We start from the raw sequence: 14,421 nt of genomic DNA on the forward strand, positions 1-14,421 counted from the left end.
GTCTAGGAATTTTTTTTTAAAGCAGTTCTATGACAATGGTACCTCTGTTTCATTCTAACAGGACATGCCAATAATTCCATTCTTCAGATGTACAAAAGAGGCTTTTCAAGAAAAACAGTTTTGCAAGTAGAAGTCACTGTGGCTATCCTGGTAGGTGTGTGTAAGCCCCAACTATAGTGATGTTGTAGTCTTCTGAACAGTGACATCCTTTTGAGCACACATGTCTCTGTGCTTCTGTTCAGGATCTGTGTTGTATTGGCTCCTTGTACTCCCAACAACAAGATGGAAGCTGAGGAGTCTCTCATCTGCTACTATTTTTTCCATTCTGAAAAAAATGTTATGAAAAGTTCATCTGTACTCTTTTTCTAATCTTCGATTTCTCCAAAAAGCAGAGGGTAACAGAGAATGAGATACTGTATATACTAGTGCCTGATAGGGTGGATATAAGTCTACCCAGTTCTATTGATTGCACAAAATTTGTTATAGCCTTAGCCACAGGAGACAGGAAAGGAGGCATTCCTTACAAGCAGCCAATCTGGTTAGCTCCTAACCTGCATCCGGAAATTGTGCCGTAAGGCTCAGAAAATTCCCCATATCTAATAGCAATCCAGTGTCACCAAGACTCATGCAAGATCAGAAGAGAGCATCAATCAAATTACTGCGTCCTCTACGGACCATCTCCCAGGGTAATCAGCAGTGTGTAGGCTAGTTCTCTACTGGAAGAAAAGGGTTTCGTGTTCCTGTTTGTGCTACTACTGCTTCTAGAAAAAAGGCAAATATTTGTAAAAATGCTGTAATGAACAAAGACTCCAACTGTGGTTACAACAGTCACCTAGGGAGCAATTCAAGTGCCTAAACATAGGCATCCACTATGTTTCCTAAACCATAGAGTATTTGCACATTGCTAGCAGAGATAATGGAGAGCCTATGGGGTAAGTTCCTCATTCTCTTATAATAGCTGCAGACCAGGAGAGGCATATGAAGAAGTCTAGAATTTCATGAGACACATGAGTTTAGTCACCTAAAATATTTTTAGGTAATGTCTGGGATTAAAATGGATAGAGGCTTATAGTTGGTAGTGGAGGGATAGCATAGGTATAGAGATCTTATTAGTAAGGTGAACAGGATGTTCTCTCTCATTCATGAACTACAGGACAATACTGAAAGTATTACAGCTATCCTGTATTGGTATTGATCCTCAGGAGGGTGCAGAACAATGTATTTTGCCTATAGTTTTAACTATCATTTCCCACGTGGCTATCTACTAATCTTTTATTTCTTTTTTCTCTGCTTCTTATGTATTCGTCTCTTTCTAAAGGCAACAGATGTAGTGTGGGATTTTGGAGAAGGTCATCAAGATCATGCCAAAGCTGATCTGGAAATATCTGTTTTCCTTTATTTGGGAATAAACTGTAACCAGCCATGTTCAGCTACCTTTTCTCTTGTGCCCTGATTGAGTTTGGTCCTTTTTCCTGTCATCCAGGGCTCCCATCATATTAAAGGACCTGTGATTTGCAGTGGGATCTGTGCTGAATTGTCACTAAAGGAGTAAGCTGTGATAGAGATGCTTTGCTGTGGAAGACAGAACTTTCTTCTGTGATTGGACTCCTAGACATCACGAAGTTTCATCGAAGGACTTCTAGAACAGCCATGTTGCAAACTTGGTGCCCCTCATGAGAAGAGGCTGAGAGGGTGAGACAGATGTTTGCCACATAATGGACCGAGTTTTTCAATAGATTCTGGGAGTCATAAGCAGCAGTGGTAAGATCTATGATGACTGAAGTATTTCCAAGTGATTACTGGTAAGCAAAGTGACGTTTCTTTACAAAGACTTTGGACATCATGGAGTAAACCGTGTACTTTGATCACAAGGTACCAGAGTTCAAAAACAATTGTATCTTCTAGGGGTCCATGGGATTTACTGATACTGTTGCAACTGGCTTGCAAAGCTTCAGTTATCCTATTCTCAGATACTGCTGAGATCACTGTCTTACCATTAAACATAGGCACCAGCTGAGTTAGAAATTAGTAACACCTGAATACACAGAAAGCAGAAAACAATGCAGTGGAAGAAAATGGCAAGGGCCCAATCCTGCCTAGTGTAAGATGTGAGTAAGCCTCAATGGGGGCCTGTTTGGCGAGTGAGCTGTTTGTAGGATCAAGCCCTAAGTTGTCCAGGAGCATGCACCGAGCCTTGAAGAGGCACTGATTTTAAGCTTCTCTCTTCCAGAGCATCAATGTGTTATGCAATTGTCCTTTGGCCCCTGATTCACGTGTGTATTACAAGGGAAAATCTGCCAGCAGCACTTAGGGCAAGCGCCCAGGCCTACAGCATGTGAGGCAGAACAAACATCTCCTTTTTCCAAGTAAAACGTGTCAATCAATTTAAACTTCTTTTGGTGTAAGCTATCCTCTTTCTTCAAATAATCTTCTACACAGGAGCTCATGGCAGCACTGTTGTCTGGGTGCATTATGGCTGTACAGTACGCATGCTGCAACGCAGAGCAGTGTGCTCCTTACAGCATGGGGGGGCAACGGAGGTTAGGAGCAAGAAACTCCTACTGTCCTGCCACACCACTATGTCACTTGGGTGTCACTGGGCTGTCAGGTGCTGTCAGCACCACCTGCAGCAGCAGCTTCCTGACCTCAGTGTGCTGGGTGAGGAGATGGCTGCTCACTGCACCTCAGCCCTGGTAGCACGCTGCTCCTCTCAGGAGTCTGACCCAGACTGACACTGCTCATTTCACCCCCTTCTGTCTCCAGGGTTCCAAGTACACAACCTTTCAAGGGCTCATTTGTTAAGGTCCTGTGAGGTCTAGCCTTATCCTGCTCTGATCTTTTAGTGACTGTAGAGTAACAGGAATATTTGGAGAAGAGCTCCTTGTCTCATGACTGGTGTTCAGAAAGGTTAGTTTTATCTAAGTTAACTCTGTTTCTACACAGTTTAAAGGGTGTCAGACTCATTTTGCATACCAGTGAGTTATCATAGAACCACAGAATGGCTTGGGTTGGAAGGGACCTTAAAGCCCACCCAGTACCAACCCCCTGCCATGGGCAGGGCTGCCACCCAGCAGATCAGGCTGCCCAAGGCCTCATCCAGCCTGACCTTGAACACTTACAGGGATGGGGCATCCATAGCTTCTCTGGGCAGCCTGTGCCAGGGCCTCACCAACCTCTGAGTGAAAAATTTCTTCCTAACATCTAATCTAAATTTCCCCTCTTTTAGTTTAAAAGAGTTTTAAACCATCCCCCCTTGCCCTATCAGAGTGTGTAAAAAGTTGACCTCCATCTTTTTTATATAAGTTTCACTTAAATACTGAAGGGTCACAGTGAGGTCTCATCCTGTCAAGTTCAGGGAATCACAGGCACTGGTGTCTTACTGAGATCAAGTCCTTGCTTTCTAACTTGTATTGAGGGAAAAACAAAGCTTCAGTTTAAACCAGTGGCGATGATGGTTGTTTATGAGTGGTCTCTCTATTGGCTTGAGCTGTGCATCAGATCCTCTTGGAGCCTACGTGTGATGCACCTGCTATGTATGTAGGTGCCAGTAAGACCCTTGGGATAGAAGTGAATTTCACCTTGGCTGAAACTACATGGTGTTTGTATTCTCTGGCAGTAAACTCACAGTTAATCAGTCTTTTCCTCACCCTGTGGTTATAATGGGTGGATGTTTGGCAGCCCGATGTTTTACACACCCCTGACATTCAGCCCTGATCCTCTTAATTAATGCGAGCTTACAGCGCTTTTGGATTGTTGTTACTGTCTTGCTGGATACGTTGACTTTTCTTGGGCTCAGAGTCATTTGCAGAATTTGATGTGCGGATGACCTGACTGCTTAAAAAAAGTTGTTTTGAATTACCTATTATCTTGTGCAAAGTAAAACTATTTGCTCAGCCTCCTTGTTGCCTTAGAAACTTGTTGCAAACAGCAGATATAAGCATGAGTTTAATGTGAGGAATGTCCAAAGGATGAGCATGTGAGTATCAAAAACAGAAAATCACAGCAACCTCTTTGTGATGTCTGTCAAAGAGTAGGAGACTATTTGCAGTAGTTCCACTTTATTGTATGTTATTTACAGGCCTCTGGGCCGGCACCAGGCATTTGAACTTCTTCCTGAGAGACTTTTAAGAGCTTCAGTCAACGTTTTATCCATCTCTCTTCTCTAAGCCCCAAGACTGTCTTGTTTGAAAGCAGAAAAGATCTGCTTACTGGAGGCGACATGGGAAGAAGTTTGTTCTTAGCATTTGGGAATCTGGAGCCCAAATATTGAAGTCCTACCTTGATATTTATTTGGGATCACAGGTTCTATAGAATTTGTCTGATGTAAAGATTTCTGCATTGATATAGTTGTAGTATTCATATGTAAAATTTAAAGATTACAACTAATGGCAAGCCCTCATTTATAAACAGTTAAGGATGTTTACAGTTGCTATCTACTGAGTTCTAAATGTTCATAAAAGCATAAGTAGAATTTGCTATATCGACTTAAAAGCATTGCAAATAGAATATTAATGGATACAGAAATAATGTGTGACCAACTTAGGATCCTTGTCCTTTAATAAACTTTGCCAGGCTTCTATGTTCATGCACTTGCCTATTCATATGTCCCAATGGCTTCTAGAAAGAAGTCACTACAGAAGCTGGCATAAATCTGTTGATGTGGAGCTCTAGATGTTTAATTCCTTTCTTGTGTATGCATTTGAATGCAATGAAACAGAACAACTAGTCAGCAAGTTTTAAATCTTCTGAAACACTGAGAAATAATGAACTTCAGTTTGTGTGGGAGAGCATTGCATAACGGCAGCAGAAATTATTGTAGTTAATTTGAATTTAACTCTTAGATTATATTATTATTATTATTAAAAGGGATTACTGGTGTACTAGAAAGTTGGTGTTGGGATTGTCAGAGTTGCAGCTTGGATACTTCTTAAGCTTTTGCTTATTTGATTATGTATACAAAAGATCTAGCTTTCTGTTGGCTGTTATTCTCCAGCTAATGGGATCCTTGAAGCTTTCAATCCAATTTAATTCTGCTGGCTTGGAAGAGCCTCTTGTTTTCTGGATGATCTGGAGAGTGTTTTTGAAGCCCATCTAAAACTCTGTTGGATCCAGCAACAGAAGGGCTGCAGGGGGTCATCAGTAACTAAAGGAGAAGCAAAATGTCTGTTCCAAACACAGCTAGGGGTAACCTAGGATAAAAGAAGGCTGTGGTAAATATCACAGAGGGGGAGAATTTGGGCAAGACCTGCACAAGTGGTTTACCTAGATGAAATGACTGCTTCCAAGGAATGGTGCACAGCTGAGACTCCATTTTTTCAGGATCACCACCTTTTTGTAGTAGGTCAGCTGTGGACATGCCAACACCTATTTGCCCTTCCCTGAATTTGCCCTTGAGTAAGTGAGGTGGCTCCCACCTGGCAGGAAGGTGACTGGGAAATCTTCTCCTTGGACTCCTCACACGTTGTAGGTGCTCTGTAGGTGGCTGTGCAAAGAGCAGGGCACCCCACTAGGTGCTGACTGTACTACTACTAAATATTGCTCATCCCCTCTTCACTAAAATGTCCCTGATTTGTTTGAGTGTCAGGATTAGGGCAGTGTCTTTAAAGCTCTAAAACAAGAGGTCAAGAATTTTGCAGCCTAATTTTATATTCTTTGCTTTGGACTCCTGCTGTAAGCGTAGGGTATGTTTCATGAATGTCATAAAATGTTTCTGGGTTTCAGTGCGGGGGGAGAAATCTCTGATTTGATTTGTATCTCAAGACAACTACTTGATACCTATGGAATAATTTCAGATGCTAATGTATTTTCTGGCTTATGAGCTTAAAGGGTGTCCAGAAGTAGTTCATGTGATGAATATTTGGCACCAAACAGTAGAAGTAGAAAAGGACTTTCCTCCTAGGCAATTAAATGCTCTATTTATTTGATTTGTATGTGAGTGTTTTAGGGGTGGGATTTGGTTATTGTAATATGACATGCTAAACCATCAAATAAAGGTTTGTTTTGTTGTCATGGCATTCCATCAGTAGTTAGGAAAAGAGAATAAACACAATCAAGTCCTAAAGGGAGAGACAGGAAGTTTTTGAACTGCTGAGGCTGATCTGTGCTTGAGAATTTGTTTTGTCCAAAGTGTGGATTTGCCTTCTATTGCATCAGTGTCACTGTGAAATCCTAAATTCCTACTGGCACACAAAACATTTGCATTTTCTAACTAGACTTTATCTCCTCTGCAAATAGTGGCTTTTATCTTGTGTGAAAGAACAGGGGAATTTTACTAGATACCTGATTTTGCTTAGCTCTAATCCATATGGATTCAATAGGAATTTTTCACAGGACAGATGCACTTCTAGTTTAATCAGCACCAAAGCTTGGCATTACTGCAATACAGGGAAAGCACAGTGAAAATGCTTAAAAACACTTCTTATGGCATACAGGATATAAGATGAGTAGATGTTGGTGGAGATGCTTCACTACCAGCAGGTTTTGCTATGCATGGAATACTGATCAGTCTGCCAGTGCTCTGATCCTGTGCCTATACAGCTTTGCTTGTAGTTGCTCCGTGGGATCACTAACTGTTGTTTTTAAGCTCCACAATTCAGCGGAGTCCAGTGATTTTTCACTGAAGGATCTGTAAGGCGGATTGCTCAGGGACATTACATCTGAACATTGTGTATACCTCCATGATGCACATGTAGGACTTATGCATTCATATCCTATTCTTTCACCAAAGCAATGGCACCTTACCATTTCTTCCCAATTCCAAGACAGTGCACCCTTAATTATTACATCAACTTGCAGTACTTGCTGCATGCGATTTGGGAAGGACAAATAAGATGCAGCATGCTGCAGCAGCAGGGCAAGGTGGGCTTCCTTCATGGTACGGCCTCGCACTGAGAGATGGTATATGCGATGCAACTTGCTGGTAGTGGAGTGGGGTCCCATGTCAGGTGACTTCAATACATTGAACTTCTATTGGTGGCTCAAAAGGCACTCAGGAGCCTGCACCCTGTGAATATGCATGGCGCGGCAGTAAGATCTGGAGGAGTGGATAGCTCTCAAGATGTATGCATTCAAATACACTCCTAATAGTGTGGGGGGATTGTAGTTCAGTTTTATGAATAATATTACATCAGCTCTTTCACGATAACAAGCAGAGCTGTCATTTTGAGTTGAAGTAATTTAACCAAATGCATAACTACTGCACTGGAGAGAAGACAAAAAAAAGGCACCAGAAAAACACCAATCAATCACCAGACAAACCAATCTGTTTTGATTTTTTTTTCCTACTGTTTTCCAGATTCTGTGTATTGCCATAGGATATTTCCTTTGAAAATCGTAGGCATTTGCATATCTTTATTTTTGTACCAGGGCTGCTCTGCAAGTAATGCCTCCTATTTTCTTACGTTGGCCCCAACATCACAAGTGGATGTTGGTGGTATGGCAGCAGAAGTTCAGCATTCCCACCAATATTCTATTACATTTTGTTGCCACGAGACAGATGGCAGCAGAACGGCAGTCTGACAGAATGGCATCTGACGTGGAAATGCATATGAAGCAAAGGCATGTCACTGAAAGCCTCCGTGCAAGAAAAATGGCACCCACTGGCATTCATCAAAGCTGAACACTTATGGAGTCCAAACAGTGGATGTCAGAATGGTGAGATGGTGGGTGGTTTGTTTCAGAAGTGGTGACAGAGATGTGAAAGACAAACTATGTTCTGAATGACCATACACAGCTGTCACATCATGAAATGAAGAATGTCTTGATCAGCTCGCCTGTGTGAATCGGTGTATTATGACAGGGAATTCATATGGAGTTGATTATCACCTTCAATGCATTGGAAACAATGGTGGCAACATGGAAATACTGCAAAGTTATGCAAGTTTGTCAGGACCTGTTGAACCAATACAAGGCTGAAGGTGACAGTTTCCTGAATCACATCATTACTGCTGAGATTTGGTGTCACCACTATGAGCAGGAGCGAAAAGTGCACTCCATGAAGTGGCAACATGTGAATTCCGCATTGAAGAAAAAGTTCAATATGTGGCACTGTCTTTTAGGATAGGAAAGGGGTGATTCTTCTGGATTTCCTGGAATCTGGACAAACCATCAACTCTGACCACTCTATCACAATACTGACTAAGATGAAGGCTTGAACTTTCAGTGTCTGGCCAGAGAGGACAACCTTTCTCTTGAAACATGGTAGCACCAGGTCCCATATCAGTCTGAAGGCCATGGAGCACATTGCTGATCTTGACTGGATTGTCCTACCACACCCACTGTATAGTCCAGATTTGGTGCCTTCTGACTTCCGTCTGCTCAGGTCAGTGAAAGACGGACTACAAGGGTTACACTTTCCTGATGATGTCAATTGCACCACTGTAGCAGCTGTGATACAATGGGTCACCGGATTTTTATGAGCACAGCATGCAGGCTTCTGTTCATTGCTGATGAACTGGTGACTACGTTGAAAAATAGTGTTCTGTAGCTTAGAATTTGCTTTATCAAATAGTGCTCTTGTGCTCTTTGTATCTGTTGTTGTTTCTATGGAAAAAAATAGAATGCATTATTTTTGGAGTGCCCTACGTATAAGCAGTGAACATTTTACTAACCAATCAGCCAAACAAACTGGAAGGAAAAAATCCACAAAAAAAATGCCATCACAAAACAACAAAAAATACAGCACAATAAATTATGTGAGGCAGGACTGTGTATGAATTTGTGCCCTAAAAGACATGAAAAATAGGGGTATCTAGTAAGAAGGCTTTTAAAACCATTAAATGCAAATATCTTCGGATGTGTGTGGTCATAGATAATAAGAAGAAAAACTCAAATGCTATAGAGGTCTCTGTATATTTAAATACGAAATGGTGATATTAAAGTTGGGAAAACTTCACGAATTCTAACGTAGCATTAAGATTTTTTACTTCGCTGTATGTTTTATGAGACACACTTGAAACCGTAAACAGGCATATGCAGTGACGTGGTAAGAAACTGAAAGATAGCACCTTGCTCTTATGAACTCTTAAATTTGTTCAGCCAACAACATTGATAATTTTACTGTCTTAATTTAAATCTCTCACTGAATTGTCAAGTGTTGATAGGAGGAAAAAAATGTCAGCTGATGGACAGCTGACAAATCATGTCTAGCATGGGGAATCTCAGAATGAGAGGTGGGAGAGTAATTGTAATGCAGCATGCCCAGTATGTGAGAGATAAAGCATTAGGCAGTGACGTATGAGTTTTGTGTTCAAACCAAAGGCCTGAGGTTGAAGAACTGCTTGGGCTGCAGTGGAGAGGGCTATCAAGTGTTGTTTAATGAACTATAGGATGGCAGCCTTCAGGAAGACTGCTGATGGCAGGCATTTCTGAAAGACCTTCACTGGGTTCCTTGAAGAGATTTAATGCCATCTCTGTCTCAGGCAGGCTATTGGTATATTTCTTTACTGCATCTCTATGAATGAAGAATGTCTGAATGGATTGCGGTGAGCACTCATATATGGTGCAAATCTGTAGATGGGAGAGCAACTGGAAAAGAAGAGAAACATGAATGGATCAAATTTTTATGTAGTGCATTAAAAAAATGAGAAGTTTTTATTCAGCCACAGGGAAGACGAGAGCAATGAACTACAAATTTTGTACAGTTGCTTAGTTGTCTGTTTGCAAAAAATTGCATGGTTACCCGAGCAAATGCCACATCAAACGAGTTATCTGTGATCTACATGACATCTCCTTCAGTGAAGCACATCTGTGCATCTCTGTCATATGGGCTAGCCTTCACATTGATGTGTTTATTCTTGGAGTAGCCACAAAAAGCACAGTACTGACGCTTTCCACCATGTGAGTTTAAGGCTGTACAGCTTCCACTCCCCTTCACCTCAAAATTTTATGTGTAAGGGTAGTTACTTCATCACTGTACCCTACCTTCTTTCCCCTATTGCTCTCCATTTCCCTGCTCCTGTGGGATTTTTTTTCTGTTTGTTTATTTTTGTAGTATCTACTCTCCCAGAATCTTGGTTCAGTTAACAGATTGTAGAATACTTAGGATGTGCTTAGATGCATCTATTTATGTGCATTGCCCTTTCCATACATCTCTTTTATATCCTGGGCTCCCAAGTCACTCTGGCCTCTTGATGCCTTGCATCCTCATGTGTTTCATTGCCCATTAGGCATGGGAGTGGTATTACTCCTGTTCTTACAGGGTAATGGTCTGTCCCCACCTTCAAATGCACATGTCTATTTCTTCAAAAATCTATCAGATATGTGCTTTCTGTAAAAGTTTTCTTTCTGGGATTTTTTTTTTTTAAGACTTTGTCTCAAAAGCATCTAGTTCATTTGAAGTGACTTACATTTCTTCAGGGTTGTGCTGAAGGCTGTCTGCAGCTGTTGGCGTCTCAGCTTGTTCCCCAGTGAGTGGCTACAATGCACTGCTGCTTCTCCCAACCGATTCTGAGTGATTTTGGTGGCAAGTTGCTTCCCGCATCCTTGAGCCTCTGCAGGTAGGAATCTGTCATGCTGTAGGTGCCCTTTCCTTTCCTCAGCTGGTACCTGCACTTCTCCTGGCACCTTGGTTCTGTTATATGGTGGATGATCAATTGGCTCCTTGGAGTTTCTCATTCAGTTGCAGGTAAATCTTTGCTGCACAAGAAACACTGGGAAAAGGGCTAGTGGAGGACTGCTGGTGCTCTCTTACCCAGGTGGCATCCTCTGTAAAGAGGATTGTAAGGCTTTGATTTCAAGCTTTCTCCTGTACCTGTAATTGTCAAAGTGGAAAATAGCAATGTGCGCTGAGAAAAGGACAGTGAAGAAAAATATGTTGGAACATAACATTACAATATTTGACTTTTCCTGGTGTTCTTTATCTGATGTTACTGTGACTTTAGGGGCATGGGAATACCAGAGCAAAACCAGGATTTGATCTTTTGATGTTTGAGCAACTTTCACCTGTCCAGTTTATTTTCTGTCCATATTAAGTGAACACAGTCTGAAAGTGAGGAAGCAGAGGAAGTTTCTTACTTTCTTGCACCTTCAAGCAAACTACAGGGGCTCTCCTGAAAACAACCATCAACTGTTCTGGCATTTAATGCTAATAGAACAGGAATTTTTTGTCCCCCCAGTGAGTGATTTGACAATAAATTTCTGCTGGGTTTTCTAACTGGACTTTGCCCTGGAATCTGTTGTTTTTTTCCCCCAGACATGAACTGCCAGCTCTGACGTGTGTGAGCTGGAGCTCGCCGACTCACCCCAAGCCTTGATGATCCTCAGTCAATAGAGACATCTTCCATCAGTGGTAGTCGTTAAGTGCTGCTAAGGGGCTACTTAAACTGCCAGCTAAATCAAGTTATTTTTGGTACAGCTCTCTGAATGGTGCAGTTACTAAGTGAGTGAATTCAAGCAAATCCTTTATATTCTTCAGCTGAGAGTGTGATGGTGATGTACAGATTAGATGTAGTAAGGCCAGGTTAGCAAAGGATAAATAGTAAAATCTGAGTGCAGCAGCAATAGAAGAGTCTATGCGCTTCTGGAGAAGAAAGAAAAGTTTTTTCACTCTTTCTAAATCAGTGATCAGTGTAAATATTTCCCACAAGATTCTAAATCAAAGCATGAGGCAGGAGTAGTAATAGTGCAAAGATAACTATGTAAAAAGGTATAAAACAGAATGACTTTGAGGGACCCTCTGCCGCTTGGCTTGCTGAGATTAAACTATGCCAGATGAGAACCCGCACTGAGAATTTTGCACTCCTGTGCAACTTGGAAAAACTTCAGTCATCAATGAGCAATGGCATGATCGTGTTAGAATCAAGAATCTAAAAATCCAGACAGAGCATCAAAGGTAAGAGCACAACATCAGAGAAAAAGGTGTAGAATATAGATCAGTTTACTCCAGCTAAGTCACAAAGACCCTGTTTGATTTTTGACAAATCATGTAATTTCCTTGATTTCTCTCTCCTGGACCACATAAAAGCAAAGAGAAGTGGTTATCTCTCTCAGGTAGATTTTGGAAGCTGTTTTGTCCTAGTGCCTTCTCCCTCCTCCCACAGCAGTTTGAATAGGCACGGCACAATTCACAGGCAGAGGTCCTTTTCCTGTGCTGTGGATCCCAAGGTCTGAGAATTATGGATTCAGCAGGAAGTGCCATGGCCTTACCACCTTTTCACCACAAAAAAATACCTGACTATGAGTGAGACTAGATACATCCTTATGAGAAGACATGGCTGGAGAACAAGAAAGTAGGATTAGCAAAGGAATCTTTTTAAGTATAGTCTGGAAAGCTCCAGGGATCTTAATAGCCTTTTGGAAAACAAGTGGACATGCATGCTCCACCTCTGTGTGACCTCACCCTCACAGAAGCCCAGGGGCTTGGTTCAGCATCTTGGTGCCTGGCAGCTGGCCTGCTGTGTGGGCTCTGCTGGTGGTCTGGGCAGGTGCTTAGGAAAGCAGTCATTTCTTGAAAATGAGATTTGTCTCACCTCTGCCAACATGTTCTAGCTGCTGAAAGTCCCTGACCCAGCCTTACCCAGTTCCTTGATAGAAAGATATTCATATCAACAGCAGTATCTGACTTGCCTGTAGGTCCAGAGAAGGAGACTTGTTAAATATTGGCCTGAGTGATTGTCTTATGGTTAGCCCTCTTCCAAGCACATGAAATCCTAGCACAACTGTGGTGCTAGAACTGGCAGCTGCTGTCAAACATTAATCAGTTTTCAATTGAAACTGGGGTATCTCAGTCCACCTTCGAGGTTAAAATGCAGAGTGAAAATTATAATTATGATGACATAAAAGCAGCAGGCAATTACGATTTGACACAGAAGGAAGCTCTTGTTCAGCATGCTGTATTTAGCACATGAGCATTGCAAATGTACCTAAGCTAGTGAAGTAAATAAGAGCTGCTCTCTTTTAGCAGCTTCTGATTCCTCCAGATATTTTTAAGAACAGGGCTTAGCTTCCTGTGTCGCTCTGAAAATGGTATGTGCTTCTGAAATTAAAAAAGCTTTTGGAAAAGGAGAAAAAGACACTAAGTCACTCACAGAATAGTACCATCTAACTCAAGATGCAAAAGCACAAAGTTCTCTGCCATGTCTGATCTAGTATTAGATGTGGAGGTTGGCGGCCCTGCCTGTGGCAGGGGGATTGGAGCTTGATGATCCGTGAGGTCCCTTCCAACCCAAGCCATTCTGTGATGCTGCCATCTCAAGTCAGATCCGTTCTATCTGAAAAAAACAACAAGAAAAAATGCCAGATGTGTTAATTTGTCATAACAGTTAGAGAATATAAAATTAATATTCCATAATTATCAAAAATTGATAGCATTAATTTTGCTAGTTAAAAAGTCCTAACACGTTATTTGCAGGAATTTTAAAATTCTACACGTAGATAGCAGCAAATATCAAGGTATCCAGTACATTTAGATACTGTTTTGTTTTGCTTTGCTTTGCAAATGGTATGTGGAAGAGGTAAGAGTAATTCTATGCAGTGAACTTCAATAGAAAAGGCATTAAGAAAAAACCCTTTCTTGATAGAAAGGAGAAATCTTGAGAACATGGATCTTAATATGGAATGTGGACGCAAGAGTAGGGAGACATGGTCTCCTTTTGGATAAGAGTTGCAAGCTAAGAAAAGAAAAGTAGGATTTGAGTTACTTTTCAGTTGTAGCCAAATGAGTTTCAAGGGAATTACTTGGAGTGTAGGTACCTCATGTGATGAACTGTTCAACCCTACTAGCTGTCTACTCTGCTTGAGAGCATAAAGAGTAGAATTGTCTAATTAGCCATCAGTTTGTTCTTACAAGCTGAAGCTGTGATACAATTTACTTGTTAAGTCTCTAGTGTGTTCTACCAGTCTGACAATGCTATGAGTTTGCAGGTATAATAATTAACTGTGAAAGATGATCTAGGAGGAAGTGCACAAATAAAATAGACTCTGAAGCTGGTGATAGGAAGATATACCTCCAGAAAGTATTCCTTCCAGGAAGTTTGCTTGAGTTAAAGGTTTAGGAGCAGGAGGAGTGAAAGGCAATGAGAATCAATGCATTCAGTTTCTGTTACACGTGTACTCTTTCCACAGAACACTGACAAAGAAAGTAGTAGAGTCTAACATAAAAACAGGGGGAAAAAAAAAAGTGAGAAAACTTCAGCTGAAGACCAAGTAAATGTAAAGATGGATAGATGCATAAAATGACAAGGTAAGTGATACAATTACTGACTTGGATGAGGCATGGGACCAGGAAAGATCAATAGACAGATGAAAAGTAGATACTACCACCTTCATCCTGATGAAAACCGTGGCAAAAACTTTTGTGATATTATGCGACTTTCCTGAGGAGAATCTGCAAAATACTTTATCAGTGAAAGATATGAAGGTGAAGGTAGTCTCAGGCTGGAAGACCATAAATTGCCCATATTTCCTCTGTTAGAAACTCTGTAC

Source organism: Numida meleagris, chromosome 1, assembly GCF_002078875.1.
Source record: "Numida meleagris isolate 19003 breed g44 Domestic line chromosome 1, NumMel1.0, whole genome shotgun sequence".
NCBI lineage: Eukaryota > Metazoa > Chordata > Aves > Galliformes > Numididae > Numida > Numida meleagris.